Source organism: Vidua macroura, chromosome 6 (genome assembly GCF_024509145.1).
Source record: "Vidua macroura isolate BioBank_ID:100142 chromosome 6, ASM2450914v1, whole genome shotgun sequence".
NCBI lineage: Eukaryota > Metazoa > Chordata > Aves > Passeriformes > Viduidae > Vidua > Vidua macroura.
Window position 1 is genome coordinate 39,352,679 of NC_071576.1, and position 15,862 is coordinate 39,368,540.

Here is a 15,862-nt window from a genome sequence, read left to right on the forward strand (position 1 = left end):
CCTGGCCCGCACTGCCCGGCAGCCGTGGGTCGCTAATCGTCGCATCCTTCGGGTCAACCTGAGGATGCCCGTGTGGAATGGAATGCTGCTGCTGCTCCTGGCTCTGGGCAAAGAGGCTGCCCAGCGTTGGCAGGTTTTACCCAGTTTTGGTTGTTCTTTACGAAACTTGGTCGAATTAGACGAGTGTGAGACGAAACCAGGCTTCTGCAGCCGCCTGTGCGTCCGCTGGATGGTTGGCCGAGGATCTCGTAGGTGCCGTGTAGAGGGAAAAATCACAGGCAGTTGAACGACTTTAGTGCTACTTAGTGTTTATCTCCACGCAGAAGTGCATAGAGGGAGGTGAATGAGGTTCTCGGCTTTCTCTTTTTTAAGAAAAGAAGAAAACATGGCTCTCGCGTTTGCAAAGTAGTCTTGGAGGCATGAGTTTGCAGTGTCAGAAAGTTGTGTGTAAGGTTTCAATAATTCAAGCCAAACCCTATCCCAGAGCAACCCCCTGCATCATAAGCATTGAAGCCATGTAACTTGAGGGTGCCAAATTGTTTGTGAAGCAGGGGGGTTATTTCAGGGCAGGGTTGGTGCAATAAATACACGAGGCTCAGCTGGACAGAATAACGTGTTTAATTTGCTCGTGCTCGAATGCTTAGTGAATTTAAACTGAATTATGTTTCCTATCTGTAGGACAGCACGAAGCCGCGTTCTTTTTTTTTTTTTTTTCTTTTTTTTCTTTGTTTACTGATACCGCACCACTGAGGAAGTCCTTGGCGAGTGCTGGAAGGAAAAGGTTCTCTGCGGAGGGAGAACGCGCGCTGTTCCTGCGGCACCTGCTTTGGGATTGTTCTGTTGTTGCTGCTGGTTTTGCTCCGCCGCTGCGGGCGGGCAGACCGTGAGGCCGGCGGGTGCGGCGCGGGAGGGAGCTCCGGGCCCCCGTGCGGTCCCACCGCCCGGGAATCACCCGCGCCCGGCGCCTTCGCGTCCCGCGGGACCCGCGGGGGCGGAGCGGGGCGGGCGGCGCCTGCACGTGACCCGGGCCCGCGTGACATCACGGCAGCTCCGCCGCGGCGCCGGGAAGAGCGCCGGCAAGAGCGCCGGGAGCAGCGCCGGGCCGGGCCGCCCCTCCCGCCCGCGGCTCGGGCACCTGCGCCACGGGGGGCGGCGGCCGCGCGTCGCCGGGAGCCGCGGCCCGCGCCGGTAACTTTTCGCGCTGGCTCTGGGGGCGGCGGCGTCTCCTTCTCGCCGCCCGCGGGGCCGTGACTCACGGCGGGGGACGTGGACGCGCTGTCCCGCCCCGCGGCCTGCGCCGGCCCGAGCGCCGCAGCGTTCCTTGCGACCCGGAGCCGGCGGCGCAGCGCCGCCCGCCCGCGTCGTGCTGCCGGCCGGGCCGGGCGGCGTTGGAAGGTGCTGGAAGGAAGAGGGACGGCGGCGGTCCGTCCCGCTGAGGCACCCGTGGCCTGGCGGGGTGCGGGCCGAGCTGGCGGCGTCACCCGAGAGGAGCCCGGCGGACGGGAGGGAAGGGGTCACTCTCGGCCTGGGTCCGGAGCCCAGCGCCAGCCGTAATGCGCGGTGTCTGCCGGCGGGGACCGAGCGGTCGCGCTGTCGGAGAGAGTCCCTTTGCTAAGGGGGTCGGAGGCGTCTGGGGAGCGGTGTCAGTTTCTCGTAGCTGTTGTCGTGCATCTGAAGAGCCCGATTTTCTGTCTGCTGTCTCCGGACGTGCTGTCAGGAGATGTTTACTTGCTTTGTGGTAACTTGTTAGCTCTCCTCTATGCTCAACTTTAAGTTCTCTGTGTCATTCACCTGTTGCATCCTGTCAACACGGGTCGTGAGTTTTCTAGGCCAGAAACTTGCCTGTACGGCTGTTAGCTTGCATGGTGCTGTTAAAAGGTAACTTTGCTTACATTGGTGGTTACTCTTCACTGTGCCGTTTCACTGAAACTTACGCTGCTAAAGTCCACAGATCTGTCAAGACAGGATTTCATTATGGGCTGGAAGCAAACCTTGGATCACTGGTGAAAGAGAAATGCTCTGTCTCCTGAAAAATTCCTTCCCTTCTTTTCTTTTTCCTAAAGGGACAGCTGGGCTCTTCCCTGCAAGGTTTTTTGAGGGAGTCTCCAGCACTGAGTCACGTTTCTGACTAACAGTTTGGATCACTGTGTGTCAGACAGTTTCTGGCTATGACTGCAGGTTATGTTTGTCTGTAGGGAAGAGTCTTCTTGGATCTGCTTCGTGTTCCTAGGTACATGGAGTTGATCTACTGTTCCTGGGTGTCAGAGAGAGGGCTATACCTGAGGTCAGACAAAAGAAAACAGAAAACCTGGGTTTTATTTCCTTTACTGAGTGGTGGGCTTGATTTTTTTAAATTGAGTCTGAATGAAAACATAACCCCCTTGCTGAAGTAGAAAAACATTCCTTATATTTTAATTAGGGAAACAAAAACTGTTTGAAAACTTCAGCCAGTTGTTCCCGAGCTCTACCCTTCTATCATTGGGATTGTGAAATGAGGGCATTGGATGTGGTACACATTGTGCCAGGACCAGGTGGAGATTGGCCTTGCTACACTTCTTTGTCACCGCATCTGTGGCACATTCACCAGAAGATACCGCTGCTGGAAGGCTTGTGAGAGCAGACAGACTTGTGGCTTCCTGGTGTGACCCCTTTTTGGAATCTAGCACTTGAAGTGATACTTCTCTCTCATACATGAATATGTCCATGCATTCTTTTTTGTACAGGAAGGTCAGCTTTTGCAGGAGAAAAACCAGGGTGAAAATATTTAACAGCTTTCTTCCAGACCCCCAAAATAAAAAGTGGAGGAAATAAACCTAAACCAGCCTGAGGGGGGGATAGAAAATGGGTCATTGTGGAGCTGCATGGGAGTTCTGTAGCTGCCAGAGGAAACTTGCAGCTACTCATGTTGTGAAGGGATGCAGGGAGAAGTAGCGCAGCAGGGACTATATATATATAAATTGCCTAATCTAAAAAAATAGGGACAGGAAACTTTTTCACAGAATTAGTGTGTCCTGGCAGTGTGCCTGGGGTTGCTCTCGCTTGCTGTTTCCAGTTACTGCTGCTGCAGCTCCCTGTGTCTTGTCAGCATGTTTTCCTTACCAGCTGGCTGTGCAGGGAGGCTATGCAGGACAAGCGTGCAGCCGTACAAATACAGAGCAGGAGTTTGCTGCCTTGTCCCTGTCTTACACCTGCAGGAAGAGTCGTGCTTCCAGTGTGGTAAAGTGCATTTGATTGCTATGACTTTCTTTTCCTTTCTCTTGGATTAGTCCTCGCAACTCGGCATGCTGGTTCTGAGGTAAACAGAAGAAATTTTGCTGTTGTTGAATGTTAGATTAAGTGGTGATGGTCTCACTTCTTAGAAGTATGTCTCTTGTAATTAGACCTGGCCCGTGATTGTATGGCTGTCAAGACTGACAAGTTTTCAAAATTTCAAGTTCTGAATTTAAAAATTTTTAACTGTTGCTGTTTTTCAGAAGTTGTGATTCCATCTGTCTAAGGAAGAGTATAGAATATAATGTGCTTTGTCTTGGGTGCATTGAAGGATGATCCTCCTTTCTGCTCTGGAAGCAGCTGCTGTGAAAGTCTCATTGTTGCAGATGTGTGGGTCTTTGCGTGTTGAATAGGAAAGCTTATCAGATTGTTTGTCACTCTCCCTCTTTTCCCTCCCCCACCAAGTAATGAGATTCTCACACCTGACAGCCTTGGAGAAAAGTCGGTCTTCCAGAACTGTCATAGGCGTTCCTGCCCATTGTGGTGGGGGTTGAACCTACTTGATTTTTGAGGCCCATTCGAAACCGTTTTATGATTCTCTACAAAAATACCTTGTTTCGTTGGGGGAGAATGTTCTGCTGATCTTCTGTAGGATGTGTTAACTTGTTCTCCTTACAGCATAATAACTCAGGAAGGCAGAGTCACATTCTCTTGGCTGTGGAAACTGTCTCGGTGTGAAGGAATTTCATCTTAGGAGGGAATTCAGGGGAGTGCTTCCTTCTGATAGGTACAGGTTTGCATTAAAGCTTATAAACAGGTTGAACTTGGTCATTAGCTCATACTTCTGCTAGTATACAAATACTGTGTTTGACTTAACATTTTCATTGTAGTTACTTCAGGTTTGAGAGATGTGTTTAATATTGTTAAATGAAAAGAGGCTGTCCGTGTTCAGTCAGACCTTAAAAATATAGCACTTAGAAATGATGCAATGGCTTTCTTTAGCATTCCTGTGTCAATATTGTTTTGTGACTTCCTGCTCGTGACCAAATACTTTTTTTTCCTGTATTTGGAACATAGACAAATTTCTTTCTTGTGTTCCCACTGAAAGGGAGACACCCCTAAAGCTAGTGTAACTTGTACTTTTATATCTGGAGATCTCAAAACCAGATTTCCTGTAAGGCAAAATTACTTGCTTTATGGAGTGTCAAAAAGAAAATGTTAAGATGATTTACATAATTTTGGTGTAATACTACAAATCACTTTGAAGTATGCACTGTCAAACTCTTAACAATCTTATTTGGGGAGAACAAAGGTTAACTAAGGTAGTGCACAGAGGAGAGCAGAGCATTGCAGATCTTCCCAGTAGGTTTAAGGAGGGGAAAAAATAAATGTTTATTTAGTGCAAAGTCGGTGAAGAAGTGAAGAGAAAATGTTAGAGGATGAGAAATCTAATTCTTGTTTTGAGCAGACCAAAACTAGTGCCTAAGTAGGAGAACTATCTTGTGGGATGTGAGAATTGAAGCAATATAAAAGCCATGTTGCAGAGTCAGGTTATATTGTGTACTCATAGAAACCTCTCTGAGATGTAAATAAGGTCCTAGGTGAGTATCAGACTGATTGCTAAAGCACATGACTGACAAGAGAGTAGGTGTTTCCCGGCATATAAGGCTTTCTAGTTTGTTTTAAATTTAAAAAATATTGGCAAATATGCTCATAAAATTTCTTGAAATCAATAGGGCATGGAAGTCGTATTCTTTCTCCCTCCAGGGAGAAGGGCACTGTTGGCCCACTGGTCCTCCTGCAGCTATGAGGCAAACAAGGTTGATTGGTTTAAATCAAGGCTTCCCACTTGCTGATAGAAATCATGATTAAAGTCAGTGATTTAAATAATTCATTTAACGTTTGTTTTGCATTTGGTAATTTCTTAAAAGGCAGCTTTAGTGTAATCAGTTAGGCTCATCTATTACTGCTTCTTGCCAAACACGACGATACAGTGTATATGCATACATCTATTTATGCTATTATATCACAGTAAATGTTTACATTACAAAATGGTCAGTTGTAATTACTGGGTGAATTTCTTTCCTCATGACTTGTACAAAACTGCATTTGAATAAAAAGGTCAAATCAAATATGCACATTTTTATACTATAATCACACAAATCATGCACTGGATACATAACAGAAAATATGCTTGCTGGAGTGTGCTATTAAATAACTGATTCTATCAGGGGTATTTAGCAGAATGAACTGGTTAGTTTTGGTAATTCTCTTTCCAGATCTTAGAATGAGCATAACTCATCGTTCCTTGTCTTGATTTCTTTGGAGATTGTAAGAGAGAGGTACCTCCCACCCATTTTATACTGCCTGCACCAGCTTTGAGTGAACTGAACTAATTTAATAAGTGAATTAAAGAAACTAATCTCTTTGCGTTTTTAAGAAAGAATTGTTTTGTACTGACTCTGCGGACTTCGTGACTTTCTGGAGTTTAGGAGTTAGACTTCTTAAATGATATCCAGTAGCCATGTCCTGCTTGAATAGGGTCTGTGTGTGTTTGTTTAAATGGTTGTTTTAGATTTCATCATAAATTGCCATTAACGTAGAAAATAAATTAACAAGTATAATCTTGAAAACTGTGTGTAATACCAATTTAAAGGAAAATGTTTGGAATTTAAGTAGTCTCATCTAGAGCGCTTATGAAATGAGTGTGAGCAGGTAGGCTTCTGTAACAGCTCTGTAGTACGTCTTGGTTGCTGTGGACATACATGCAGAAATGTGCCAGCCCCCAAAGGACTCCACATGCCTTGCAAGAGATTTTTGCTGGAGGATTTCACAGCCAGAGATGTACACATAGTGGCTTTTTGCACGTTTCACATGCAGAAGCTCACATGCAGCTTTGTGTGGGCACATGAACTTGCACTAGAACAGCCTTTGGGACCTGCGGTGGTGGTGCATGCCTTGACATGCAGGCACACATGCACATTCAGAGTCCTGTGGGCAGCCCTCAGCAGCATGCGTTGGCTTGCATGAGAAGTGCCACCGAGGCAGGGCAGCTCAGCTCAGCCAGCTGCAAGCTCCAAGAGTAGAAGGAGAAGCTGTCACCTGGCCCTCAAACAACAACTTTGTGATTCCAGTCTTCTGATTGACTGCTTCCCACCTTTGGCCGTTGTGTGCAGGAAAGGAATAATATGCTGATTTCTGTGAAAGGGCTAGGAAGAAGTTCAAAACGTGGCTTTTGTGTTTGCAGCTGGTGAGATGGACATTCTCAGGCATCTGCATATCTGGACAGGAAGCCAGGTAAGGGTATGATAGGTAAGGATATGATTTAAGGTCCATATAGCATGAGGACAGGCAAGGTTGCACTAATGCACCTTTAAGGAAGGTGTCAGAACCCCTTCCTTAGCAAAGGAAGAGGGAACTTCTATTGTGAGGAGTGTTTTAAAATGAAAAATAAAAATGTAAAATGTAAGATATAAAATAATTACAGATCATACCAAGGTAGCCTCTGTTATCAGAGTGTGTCTGAAAAGCAGGGACATAACTTTCTGGCCTGTATGGGACTGAAGAAAAATTGTTCCTTGGTCTGCAGAAAGCTCCCAAGCTGATGTTTGTTCTTGTAGAAATTGAACAGGAGTGGAGAAAGGAGAAACCTTTGCCTGAAGAAAACATTCATTTTCTCCCTATCAGTTGTACTTTGTGGGCATTTTCTAAAGTGCTGCTTTTAAGCAGCAGACTGGGGGTGAAGGTTGAAGTAAAAAACAAGAAGAGACTGCAGACTTTTTTCTCCCTTGTTTCAGTATCATCTTCCACTGCTACTCCCTGATACTTGCTCTGGGTGGTGCCTTTAGCAGTGTCCCAGAATCAGTGGGGCCATCCACACCCTTCTTCCTTGACACAAGGATCAAAATAAGAAATGGAGCCACTTGTTGGCTTAGTCCCATTGCTTACTCCCACACACTTGTACATGTGCTGCATTTTGCAGCCTCGATCTTGGAATTGCACTTATTTCTGAGAAGTCAAGGTTATAGGAGCGCTCTGTAGGATAACGTGTGCTGGCTTCCTGCAGACCCTGCTGGAGCATCAGTCTTTGCAGGCTCACTGGTTTCTCATTTGTCCATGGGTCGTGTGTGATGGCTTCCTTCTTGTGGCAGGGTTGTGCCAGAGTTGGGAATAGACTGCACTCTTGCAGCACGCTGCTTGTGACAAACTCAGATGGTCTGATGGTTACATTCTTTTGTATTTTTCTGTTAAAACCTTTGTGCAGACTTTCAGTCTATTCTGAGCTGTTATTGGGGCAATAGGAAAACATTGGTCTGTTAGCACCTCTGGTCTCTTTGTACCTTGGTACTGCACTTTGTGCATGGATGAGGGTGAGGCCTCCTGGGCGCTTGGAGACAACCTGTGAGGAGAGTTTGTGGCTCTGTTTTCCCCTCTGATGGGTGTGCTGGCAGTGCAGCCATTTCACTGGCTGGGGTTTGAGCGGTGGATTCTGTCTGGCTCTGGACTGTTTTTGAGCTGAGTATTTGTGGTGATGTCAGGCAGTGTGAGAAGGGAACATGACTTGGCAGGACAAAGTCTGCAGAAAGTTCAACTCCACATTTGGCCAAGAGCCTTGAAGGCAATGAGATTGACACACACATTCTGCTACACAGCCTGTCACACGCCCTCTCACATGCTCCCTTCCTGTCACACAGATCTCTTTATCTCATTTTCAGACCTTTAACCCTTCCCTCCTAGCTTCTGCTTGGTGGGTTTATAAAACTCAGAGAAGTCCTCCTTATTTTGTTGATACTGTACCTTGTAAGGGTTCAGTTGCAATGACCCCCCCAAAGCAGAAATAGCCTATACAGGCCAGTATCCAGAAGAGTAGTCAAAAGCAGGGCAAGTTTACTTTGCAGCAAAGCTCTTAATAGTCCTTTATTCTGACCTGCACTCCTCTGCCAGTCTTCACTGTGTTTCTTGGCAGCTCTTCTGATCTCTCTCATTGCTCTGCTGCAGTCTTCTGGCTGATCTGTTTGGATATGTACATCTGCACCCCTGCCTCTCTCCTCCTGCTCTTCTAAGAGCAGTATTAGCAAAACCTGACAAAATAGATCCTGATGATGCTTGAGTGGGGAATAGACTACCAGTCAGGCTTACTCTGAAGCAGTTTAAAACTCTGTTACGGTATTCCTCTGATGTGTTCTATATATGGGTATTTCTGTAGTACTGTAATTTCTTCCTGACCTCCGTGCTACATCTAGGGATGATCCTTCTATGAATGGGAATCAGTGCTTTTCCCCTACTGCCCTGAAGGGAATCTTAATGAGTTTCCTGCCTGTTTTGCAATCCAGTACTGTATTTCTGGTTTGCCTGTGAGCGGTAGTATTTGTTGTGATTGATGCTTTTGGATGGAATGGTGCTTGGATACAAAGTGTTATATAGAGACATTACTAAGAAGTTGTTTCCCAGAAGCAATCTTGTATTAGTTATGGTGATGTGCAGTCTGCTGATGGAAGTACTCCTGGGGTGGGAGGAAAGGAGGAAGTCAGAAAAATGAACGAACAATTTTACTGTAAGCAGCCCTCCTCTTCTTTCCTTTTCTGCCTCTCTTCTTCATGACCTCTAATTTCATAGCTGGTAGAGGATGGAGAAGACCAGTTTAAAAGAGAATGTAGTCTGGACAATGCATAGGAGTTGAAGGCTTTTAAGTGCTCTTTTTGGCTTTGCCATGATTTATGCTGTGGCTTTATGTGTCTTTTGTCATCATGTCTTTCTGATAAAATGGTGCAGCTGCTTATTTTTTGCTTTTATCTGTTTTAGTAACTCAGTGCAGTTAGTGGACTGTGCCATGTTCCTGCTCAGAGGAGTCAACAGCAGTTTGAGGTTCAGTGTTGAAGAGATGCACTGGGCCTGGGGAGCAGAGGAGATTTCCCTTGATAAAAAGTGCTTAGCTAGAATAGGCCAATAGGATCATGAAATATCGTTCCCTTACTGCATAGTTGAGATGAAATAATTTTTTAAGGAAACAATCAGGTAAAAAAAAAAAAAACAGTATGTTGTGGGATTATTTATCACTACCATTTTCTATACATGGTAAAAAGGCCTGCAGTGCTCTTTTCTGGACATAATCTTATTGGTCCTCTTACTCCTTATGGACTAGATTTAGCCCTTTTCCTTGGCATTTCCACTACCAGGATGTTATTTTGGTGTGTTGTTTTTTTTTTTTTTTTCCAAAGTTCTGATCTCTTGCTTCAGATTGGAAATAGCATTGGGGTGACATCTCAGATGTGCTGTGAATCAGACTCATGTTTCCCTGAAGCTGGGCTGTAACATCTGTGGGACTAAGTGTCATAAAGGAGGAATGTAGGATCCATGGTAGAGTTTTTGTTCTGTAATATGGTGCTCCCAGGAAAGTCCACAATTATTGAAGAGAGAGGCTTCTCTAATTCTCCCCACTCTGTTCCAACTTCTATGCATCTCCATTAAAAAAACCCCAGCTTTTTAGACCTAGTTGGTTATTGTCATTGCTTCTGATCTTGGTGACACTATTACTTCTTGTATCTTTTAAACTTTGTTCTCTGGGAAGACAAAGGAAGCTTTGGGTTATAAAACTGTTGCTTCAAAGAATGCCTGACTCTTATGTTTTGCATAGCTATGTATAATTGTGCAGAACAAGATGGCTTGTTGAAGATGGCTGAGTAAATATAGAGAAGGCATCCAGAAAGAAACTGAGTCTGTGGTCCTGTTTTCCATGATGTCATGCAGTGGCATTTAAAAAGAAACAGAGGTGGTGGGGTCAGATTGCATTTTTGGCCTTCAAGTAGGTGTGATGAGCTATCGCTGCATGAAGGGTGTGTAAGAGCTGGTCAGCAGCAGGATTAATGAGCTGCAGACACCTCAACTTTAATTTTCCAAACTGAAGGGGGATTTAGTTAGCAGATTATTTTATAGTAAGAAGTTTTGTTGATTGCTTGAACACTTTTTACATTTGTGGTTTTTTTGGTTTTTTTTTTTTTTTTTTTTTTTTTTTTTGTTAGTAATGTGTGTATCTGGTGCTGTGGTTAGAAATGTGAAAGAATGGCACTATTAGCCAATACAGGGACCCTAGAAAGAAAAACAGACATGTAAACCAAAACCACATTTGCACAGATACATGTGCTAGGGGAAAAAGGACTTGCTGCTAGGATAGCTAAATTTACTTGGAGAAATTGAGTGCTACTGGCAAAAGAATGTTGTTTCCAATTTAAAGTGAGTTTCCATAGGGAAAAATTGCTACTACAGGTGATGTTGACACATTCTGTGGACAAGGACCCAGGCTGGATTCCCACCCTTCTGCTTCCCCAGAAGTGGCACAGAGCTGCCCCTTTGTTTTCTGTTAGCAGGAAGAGGCAGCTGCTCTGAGTGTTTCATCCAACTGGGAGGAGCACAGATGGAATTTTTCCTGTAGGAAGACCCTATCAGAGACTCAGTCATGCTTCCTGCCATCTGAAGGTCGGTGCTGATAGTGGTGTTGAGCTGTCAGTGAGCTGGAGTCGTGGCCAGATATAGGGGATTATTGCAGTTCAGCTACAAACAGCAAGTTCTGCTCATGTTCATCCATGTGAGTGCTGCAGAAGTTGGTGTCCCTCTAAAGTGCCTCTGCTTTGTCTCCTCCCCATGTTGGGAAACTGGCTACACAGCTCATCTGGTCGGATAGAACTGAGGAGGGATGACTTGTCATTTTACAGGATGGCTTGGAGGGGAGGATGGAGGGATGCTGCTACTGTCACATCTTCCTTGCTGTAAGCCTGTGCATACCCTGGTTTTGGCCATTCCTGCATACCATTCCTGGCTATACGCCAGGTTAGCCAGAAGCTTGAAAGCTGAGGTGACAATAGAAAGCCTAGAAGGGGTTAGAGATTTTTATTATCCAGATCACTGTTGTGTTGTTTTCCAGAGTTCAAAGGAACTTGTGTCAATAGCCTTTTAAAGGAATTTCATGGCAGCAAGGTGGCTACATCACTCCTGATATGACTTGTTATTCATTTCCAGTTCATTAACAAGGGAAAAGTCTTCTTACCATAATCCCTTCCTCCCTCTCTCTCTTCCCTTCCTTCTTCTTACTCTTCCCCTATCCTCTTGTCTGCCTTTTGCTGTCTCCTGTTGTCAGAGGGACTAATATTTCCTTGCAAACAGGAAGAGAGGCGGGAGCAGCCCTGTGTGCAGTGTGAATGAACTCCAGTAACCTCGTCTCCTTTTCCTCCACTCAGTTGCAGAACCAAGGACATCTGGCAATTGGGAGAGAGGGAGGGAGGAAAAATAAAGGCACAGTCCATTTCAGGATCTTACCCACCCTGAAAGTAGTCTCATGTATGCTGTCTTTTCCTCTTGCTCCTTGTGTTGACATGGCTCTCTTTAATCAGACAGAAACCAAGAGTTGAAGGGAAGGGCAAACCCAAAACATCAGCCTTTGCCAGGCAAGGTATCATGAGAAGCAGATGAGAGAGCAGGGAGCACCCGCTTCTGGATGAGGCATGTGAGCAGGAGAGCTGACTTGCAAAACAGTTGCTGTTGGGGGTGAGCTTTGCAGAGCCTGTAGTTCCCTGGGTGGGACTGGAGTCAGTGCATTCCGTCATCATCTGATTTAAAATTTGGGAAGCCATATTTCCAAAAGGAGGGAGTCCACAGGTTCTGCAGGAAAGCAACGAATATTGTAGTCTGCAGATCATGAAGGAGGAGCAGGTTTGGTTTTTTGGACTTTTTATGTGGAGCAAAGCAGGAGTACTTTGGGCTTGTTCTGCCCTGTTTTATTGCATTGTGTTTGGTCACACAGTTGTGCCTTAAGATTCTAATTCACTTTACTAACCCATTTGTTCACTTGTTTAGTCCTACATTCCTTCTTGCCTTATGTAGGGTGAAACTGGCTTGGAACTCCTGTTGCTACCATTGTTTGTTTGTAATAGACACTTCACCCACAAAATAGCTAAGTCATATTAAGTTCAGATTCATAAATGTCCATAGAAGTCTTTGTATTTTGGTTGTAATTATAAGGTCTAATTCGAGAAGGAAAGTTATGAAGACTTCCAGTCTCCCAGAACTCAGCTTTAGGATGTTTTTCCCTTCTCAGTGTTCTTTTAGATATAGTGTCTTTCAGAGTAACACCTTTCAGGAAATCATAGTTACACCTTTCTTCTCTTCCCAGTACTCTTTCAACCAAGTGACATACATCTGTTTATTTTAATCTTTTCAGTTGTTAGTCACTTCTGCTGTTGCTCTCTGAACTTTGTGGTGGTTTCCTTGCCCAACCTGGATAGGAGACAGCGTGCCTTGTGTTGAGACCAAATTAAACCCAGTGAGAGCTGGATGCTGCAGTGAGCCCACTTCAAAGGGAGAGACAAATGCCTAGGCAAAGACCATGCCAGGAATCAGCAAAGTTATGGGTAATAAAGGAGTTGGTTAGCAGCAGGAGTAAAACCCATAGTAAGGTGGGGGATGGGGGGAGGGAGGCAGGCTTTGGAACTGAGCGAGGGAGGGAGAGGTGGTGATTAAGACCCTTAATTTGAGACTGGAATGCAGCTGCGTAGCTGGGAGTGACTTGTAGGACTCTTCTGCGTAGTTGTCAATGGTGGCAAACAACTTAAAAGGCTTACAAAGCAGTGCTACAGTCTTGGACAGCTGCTCATGGTCAGCTGAAACTTAGCTGGACAGCAAATGAAAGCAATCAGGAGGCTGTAGCTGTTCTTTATCAGCTTGGGAATGATGGTGGCTCACAAATTCTTTCCAGTTTGTGGTTGCCTTTATGCTATTGGGAGATGAATATGGATAATGCAATTTTAAACTGTGTCCCTGCAGTTTTCTGAGAGAGAGATTTACAGCAGGAACACTGGACTAGTCTGTTCCCTGAGAGTTGCAGAACTTTTTTCCATTCTTTGTAGACATACTATGTCTACATACAATGTTTGTTCATATGTTGTTGTATGTTTGTATGTTTGAACATACAATGTTCAAAATCATTCTTTACAGTATCCTGTTGCACTGCTTTTCACATTTTGCATTTTCGTGATTTGTCTCTCCCATTGTCAATCTGAAGTTATTATTTTTGCATGTGAATTTTGACAGTTTTCACATATAATATTACTTCATTTTCAAAATGTCAGATTCATTTTCTGTCTTGAAAGGTACAAGGTGTATTTTTCAACTTTTCTAATTGAAACGTGTCATATACTTTTGCCTCACTCATAGACCTGCTATCTGTTTCAGCATTTTTTGAGAAATGTGATGATGTAGAGGGAAGGACGAAGAATAGGCCAACATGAGCTGGAAATAATCTTTGTTTCTCTGAAACAGCTACAAGGTAGTACCAAGATCCTATGGAAGATTTGTGAAAATACTCTGGCTGCTACACTAGGCACAGTATAGGAAAAACATTAGGACATAAAATATGGTTATTCTGTATGAAAGGATTGGAACAGTGGTGCCTCTCAAGGGGTTTAATTTTCTGCTGGTGCTGTAGAGTCCTGTGAAATCTCAGTATAACTGGTGTTGTTTTCTTTTCTTGGCCATTTAGATCTGCAGCCAGCATCTGATACCCAAGGTAGCATTATCACTGTGTGAGTTGTGCATTTAGGTTTCAGCAGAGGTCATTATGCACTGCCATGGGCCCAGATTTCAGAGATAAATGCTAGCAGCCAGTGTGAATCTATACTGCATGTCAGAGCACATGCAGAAGCCAAAATGCCTACTTATATCCCTACTTTATTTACCTCTGAAAGATAGCCCTTCCTGTCAGATGTATTTGTTCACCAACAGCCTATTAAGGCCCATGCTGTCCTGTTGACACACAGTGAGCACAGTCATGTTCGCATATGTATGCAAACATGAGGTCTCTTCTGCTGATGCTGACACGCTGCAGTGGCTGCTTGTGACTCATTACAGAACTGAAACATAGCTATATATGTTTGCCTTGGCAGAAACTGTAGGATATTTTAATTTACAGGGCCAGGACTGCGATGAGTAAATCCTGTTTTGAAGGATCACAGAGACTTGAACAACTTCCTAAAAAGCTACTCTTTCCTCTGAGCCTCCATTATTTGGAGGTAAAGGGCTTGTTGTACCGTTTCTCTGATTGTTCATATGTTACACAGTACAGTTTCTTCAGAGATGTGCTTGCATCTGATCTGGTTCCTGATCCTTAAACTCCTCACAGAAAGTGCTAAACTAAGAATATCAGGAAGAGGACAACACTCTTCAGCAGAAGTGTCATACTAACTGCATTTGGCTCATTGGTTTCTGTATATTCTGTGCTGCCCAGTGGTATCTCCTTTACTTGTCCTCAGTGAATGTGGGACAATAGTTTGGTATGTTCTGTAGCTTAGTCTGTTGATGACAGGTCAGATCACAGTCTTCCAGAAGAATGTGTAAGTGCTTCAGCTGGCTTAGAGGAGGACTCAGCTGAGGGAATGGGATGAGATTGTTGCTGGAGGAAGTGATGAATGTTTCTGACATTTAGCAAGAGGTGCAAGAGGCAGGGCTGTCATCTTTAGTCTATGAAAAAACAGTACTTTGTTGTAACAGTGCTGACCTGTGACCATCAGTATCTGAGTTGTTCTGTTTTCTCAGAAAAGAAGGGGAGATGGAAGAAATGGAGTAGGGTGAAGCTGATGGTGACACATTTCAGACACTAAACAGAAGTGTTTAGTGTTTCATTTGAGACATGGGTGGCAAGGGCTAGCAGAAATTTGTTTCCCTCAGCCTTTCATCTCTACCTGTTTCCTCACTGGAGTTTGTCTGCTCATCAGGTTGCTCTCTTCAAGATGCTGCATTTGAGAGAAGTGATTGCTTCATCTTTTGTCACATGGCCAGTCCTGGTTTCTGAAACTGAAGGAGTTGAGACAGACAGTGGGAGGCAGCACAGCTGACTGTGTCAAGAAGACAGTGTTCCCTCTTGCAGTTACGGTTTGCATCACCTTTCTGCATTTTTGGTTGAAGTGGTGGTGCAGATTGGAAGGTGTGAATCTCTAATATCGCAATTATTAGTACAAAACTTGGCAAGATTTTTAGTCACGTAAAAACAATCCTCACGCATTTCTGTGAAAACTAACCTCAGGCTTCGTCACGCAGCCTCTCACTTGTGTGCATGTGAGGAAAATGCTCAGTAGGCTTCTTTACCTATCACCAGAGTGCTGCTGTTCACAGGTCAGTTTTCCACAGGCTGCAAGCGTTACTATTGCACCTACAAAAGGAAAACTGCTCTGTCTTAGGAGCAGAGAAGACAAGTAACCTTTTCTATCTGGCCCATTCTGTTTTGGGAAGGTTGGAGGCTGGTGCATGTAGCAGGAACACATTGGGTAGTTCTACAGTGCAGAAAGTGACTTCTCTGTTGCTGTGTCATGGATGTGCACGTGGATTTATATTCCACTCCCTCTTGGTAGCTTGCAGTGTCTCAGACAATCCCCTTTGTACTCCAGATGTCTTCCTGACAGCAAGTTTCACTCTTGCAATGTCAGTCATTGTGCAGATTACACAGTTCTGAAATCCCATCAGACTGTACCCTCCTCTTGTTTTCTGGAATAAGTTTCAGTTGAGGCAGGATTGCACTAAGAATGGGTCACTGGTACGAAGTACCTTCATGGTACGAAGGCCTGGGCCTGAGCGCTGTTAATCAGTCCCTCAGATAGGTGATCAAACCCTT

At 44.7% G+C, this 15,862-nt stretch overlaps 1 protein-coding gene across 4 annotated transcripts in view; it reads left to right on the plus strand.

The window, feature by feature from the left end:
- The first annotated feature begins 1,100 nt into the window (after window positions 1–1,100).
- The window catches only part of NR1H3 (nuclear receptor subfamily 1 group H member 3), a 29,603-nt gene continuing 14,841 nt past the window's right edge, over window positions 1,101–15,862 (plus strand). The window contains exon 1 of one of the 4 annotated variants that reach the window (XM_053979633.1): window positions 1,101–1,188. The gene's annotated coding sequence lies outside the window, so the exon portion shown is untranslated. Of the gene's footprint in view, window positions 1,189–1,329; window positions 1,879–5,717; window positions 6,508–15,862 lie in introns of those variants that run through there. The other 3 variants (XM_053979632.1, XM_053979635.1, XM_053979634.1) reach the window with 3 other exon arrangements.